The sequence below is a fragment of the Zea mays genome, chromosome 8 (genome assembly GCF_902167145.1).
Source record: "Zea mays cultivar B73 chromosome 8, Zm-B73-REFERENCE-NAM-5.0, whole genome shotgun sequence".
Lineage (NCBI taxonomy): Eukaryota > Viridiplantae > Streptophyta > Magnoliopsida > Poales > Poaceae > Zea > Zea mays.
Genome location: NC_050103.1, coordinates 84291778 through 84296809, shown reverse-complemented (window position 1 = coordinate 84296809; position 5032 = coordinate 84291778). Strand labels below are relative to the sequence as shown.

The window sequence follows — 5032 nt, the reverse complement described above, 5'->3', positions numbered from 1 at the left end:
CAGTAAAGTTTTAAAAAATTGCAAGACTCATGTACTCCTAGCAACAAAGTTCTGGCGAAGTACAACAACTACAGGTGAATTTCTTTGGATTCTTCTCTGTATACAGCACCCTCGAGTTACGCACGCTACAAGCCTGCAGAGATTCTCTGCGAGTTGGAGATAATCTACAGGTGTTCAAAAAAATATTGATTTTTGCAAATTTTCAAAGAGATAGGAGATGCCTCAACTGAAGCAAGTGTTCCTCGTTCGAGATGTTGAGCGAGAGGCGTAGGTTCGTCAGGAGCGACTCTTGCTCCCACGTCAGGGGTCCTGCAGCACGGAGAGCTCTGACGGTTGATCGATATGCTTGCAGCTCCAGCTCATGGATGTTCAGAAACAAACCAGAGCCATAGGCGTCCTCAGTCTCCTGCCCATACTCATATGCAGACATAACATCATCAGGAAACAACTGCCCGTTCTGACTGATTGATGGTCATCATCACTGGTACTGTGCTCTGAGTAATTAGCGCTGCAGCTAGCCACCGAGCACTCGTCCTCTTCTCTGGTGCGCAGAGGTTTCTCAGGCAGATTGTTGTATCTTCTACTTAAAGGCTTATGAAAATGATCTCCGTTGATGGCATTCCTAGCAGACACCTTTGGGGGCAACTCGTTCTTGGTTAACTGGCGAAATTCATGTGTAGATACTTTCTGTTCCTTGTCTGTTCTTCTGACTAAACCATTAGGTGGGATCCTGCTTGCTTCTATTTTTATCTTGACAGCTCTAGCACCGGTGGAAGCACAGATATTGGCTGCTTTCCTCTTAGCATAGTGATCAACCTCTTCATAGGCTTGATGGTCATGTTCCATCACAAATTTTGAGTGGTGAGAGGAGCAGTCAGCAAATCGGATCGGCTTATTCAGTTCAATGATCTGAAAAGATGGTATCCATGAGATACTTTGTCAAAGAAAGGCAAAAAAGAAATTACATTAGTAATGGGAAGATAGTACAGAGATTGCTATGCTAGATACTGAGGTCAAGCAAATGCTCATGGTGAGAGGTACCACTACCACTGATTCCTCATCACTCGCTTATTGTAGCACAAAATTTATGTAGTAAAAAATGTTTAGTCCATAATAAATTGAAGATACAGGAATGTTCAGTTTTCAACTTTCAACAATGCAAATGCTTTCAAAAATGAAACCAGACTTAATTGGATGACGTGCACCATAATCCAGCAACTTTTTGAAGCAAGGTGCCACCTTCCACGATTCCGATCTACCAGGTAGCAATTTCTAAAATAGGTGGAGAACTGCACCTTAGAATATTTAAACGTCTTGTGCTGATAGAAAGGATCCCAAGAGACTGAAACAGTGCTATGATCACACTTGTGTGATATCGAAGATTGCTCAAAATTTCAGCCCTTCCAAGTGTAGATGAATCAGGTCTAAGGTTGCCAGAGAAGAAAGGTTCTATAATAAGGACAACTGCCACAGTAGCACCAAAATACTTCAGAAAGAAATCTTGAATCATGCCGAACCACCAGTTTTCATGACGCACAAGATTCAGGTGCTCAACAAGAGCCTCAAACCGCTGCATAATATGAGATGCTTCTCTGTTCTCACCGCCATAAAATGCCACACTCTAAGCATGTGTTCTTAACCGCGAGTGAAGTTGACGATAGTCTCCTTCTAAGCGAGCATCGGACAGTCCAATCAATTCTAGGTACATCTAGGCTCTGAAATTTGAATCGTAAAGGAAGTGAGCCACAGTCAATCAGGGAAGATCAGTGACATCAATGCATTCAATTCGCTTATGGAATAATAATTGAGATCAGTGCTCAAGGGTAACATCAACTCAATTACCAACATTAGGAGCCAAGGATCACACTCATACTACCACAAAATAGCTTATCTTTTTTATTTATTTCATTCACCCTATTTCATGTAACATAAGTTAAACTAAAATTCAATGGCTTAGGTGGGAAGACTTACTGAAACATCCCTTAGGGTCAGAACTGCCAAGCCTAGTCCCCTGCCCCTAGTTGATAAAAACAAATAGCAAAGTATATGAGTGTTTTCCATCATACTATAAAACATAATATGGACAACCACTGAACCACATAGCAATCTAAGTTTGTCCTAGAATACCTGGCCACCAGCCAATAAAACAATAGCCAACGTCCCCTCTGAAATGGCTCTCAAGCCCCTCCTCCACCACCTTTCTTTGTCCTCAGGAGTTCTGTCGTCCACTATCGAGACACTTGACTCAGGAACATGCTCAAAGGTTGGTATATGAGCACATGTACTTGCATTTAAACACCATCAAATATTTGAGCACTCACTGAAACTTATACTGCATATTGAAGCACGCTAAGAGAAAGCTCACCTTGTGATCTAAGCGAGCATCAGACAGTCCGATCAATTCTAGGAAGATCTAGGCTCTGAAATTCGAATCGTAAAGGAAGTCAGCCACAGTCAATCAGGGAAGTTCAGTGACATCAATGCATTCACTTCGCTTATGGAATAACAATTGAGATCAATGCTCAAGGGCAACATCAACTCAATTACCTAAGGATATTCCTGCACCTGAGGCGCAAGAGTCTGCTTCAGCTATTCCTGCACCTGATAAAGCACCAAATTACATGACAACTAAACATAAAAATGCAACAGAAAGGTTTCACCTGTTACAAATCGTTTACACAGGTTTCCTTGACTAAACTGTGCACACACCTGTTTATAAGAGCACAAAACACCTTACATACCTTTGTATTTGTACCAATATATGCACAACTTGGTGAAACATCGAGAATGCTGAATAGTTGGTCTTGAGAAAGTGAATGGTTCACTACATAAGCATCCAGCTGTTCATTAGTCAGAACATTAGAACCATCTGGCACCTTCACTGTCTCAATGCTACTCCAGAAAGCATCAGAAGTGGATTTAATACCCAAATCAACAACCTCTTCAAGTTCTTTACTCATCCATCTTGAAAAGCTGTCATTTTACTTCAAACCAGGAGTCTCAATCGTCAATAGATCCAATGATGACTGCTTCAAGAGTGAATGTTTGATGCTACCATCATTATATCTATCTCTGTTCACCTGAAAATTTTGCATAAATGGTCATTGTCATAAATCATATTGAACACCATCAAATAGTTGTACCCATGCTCACACTATAAGGGCCATACAAGCATTAGATGTACATCTGCTTTAATTGCATATTGTTGTATTTTCAGTTCCTTTTAATCAAATGTATCATTAGCAATTGAAGTACACCTACTCTGAACGAGCTACAATGCTTTTGATGCAACAGGTTTGGAGGCTACAAGCAGCTTTGGGAGAACAATCTGAAATTACCAAGTGTACCAAACAGGAATATGATGATATTGTAAACCAGTTTAATTCTCAAAGTATTAACATTAGAATCAGGGTTACACTGCCTAAGGCCCTTATATATATTTTCATAAGGATGACCAGAAAGATCATACCTTCAATGAGGCTCCACCAACAAGGAATCCATCAACATCTGGTTGAGCTGCAAGTTCTTTGCAGTTAGCTCCATTTACAGACCCTGGAGAGGGAACACAAGAGATTGTGATACACAGTAGCAAACCCTAGTTCAGAGCAATGATAAGCTAACTGTGAACTGTATGCAAGAATTCGACATTCTACACAAATAGGTTATGCTTAGTTTCCCGGTTCCACAACCAGTCCTAAGGGCTAGTTTGGAAACATAAATCCTCTTGGGATTCCCCTCATTTCCCAGGGTTTGTAACACCTTCGAGTGACATTTGAATAAGACATTTAGTTATTTGTGACAGGGTTTTCAACATATTGTAAAGAACTGAGATGCAACACAATTAAAAATATTGGTAGTGGTGCTACCTCCATAAATTATCCTTGTTAATTCAACAACTGTAGGGCTAACATTGGAGTGGAGCCACTTTCTCAGACCATCATGAACCTACAATACCATGCACATCTCAAATGATACACAAAGCAGAATTAAGAACATTGATATCGATATGTAAATCAAGAATATCGGGAGACACAAATGGAAGCAACTATCTACCGTGTGGAAAAAAATCATGCAGTTATTGCTCGTGCATAAGAAGCTATACCTCCTGAGCCTGAGTAGGAGTTGAAACCTTGCCGGTACCAATAGCCCAAACTGGTTCATATGCCAACACAATATTTGTCCAATCTGATATTTTTTCTGCAAAACAAAAGGAGAGGCAGTAAACAGTGAATTAGAGAAATTCAGAAGTCCTTCATTTCTGTGTGAAGGAATAAAATTCAAAGCAGCAACTAGAATGAGCACATGAAGCTAAAAAAAATCGAAGTGTTAAAAAAATGGTGTCAGGTACAAATATATGTATCATGTATAGCGTAGTTCTTTTTTAAAATGACAATAGCTTCAGATTTATTTCTGTGTCCAATTCACACACAAACACACTAATACATCAACCCCACCACCATGATTTTTATTATTTAATAAAGTAAAAAAGGACTAAGAGAGCATATGCATCCTGAACCCTATACTGAACAGAAGCAGGAATAAGTTAAAAACATAAGATGATCAGAATATAACATCAAGTAAAACTGTAAAAGTTACCAGCAATAGCCTTTGTTTGTGCAGCAACAACATCCATTGTTGTTCCTGCCTCTCTCTGCTCAAGGGTCTCACCAATGCAAGCAATTACCTTGAGACCTTGAGTGAGTGCATATGCAACTTTATCAGCAACAAACTGCCATGAATTGAAATAAAGAAAAGAAATTAAAAAATACAGAAGACTTAACAGAAGCAGGTACAGATTTAGATGGCTTGACAAAAGAACACAACACATAATAGAGTTAAACCACCTGGATGGTATAATTGATCAGTCTTGTAGGCTTGTAATAGAGAAGGAGTAGGCAAGGCACTCCCTGCTTAGCTTTAGCTGTTCAACGGTGCCACACAAATTTTCATTCAGAATTACAGATAATCCTATGCAAACAAAAAAGACTTTGTAAGTTGGGTGGCCCTCTTTTCCTATTCGTTAGGATTTAGG

At 39.7% G+C, this 5032-nt stretch overlaps 1 pseudogene; it reads right to left on the bottom strand.

Annotated features, from left to right (window-relative positions):
- Positions 1-202: 202 nt before the first annotated feature.
- LOC103635481 (uncharacterized) lies at positions 203-864 on the bottom strand (annotated as a pseudogene).
- Positions 865-5032: the final 4168 nt, after the last annotated feature.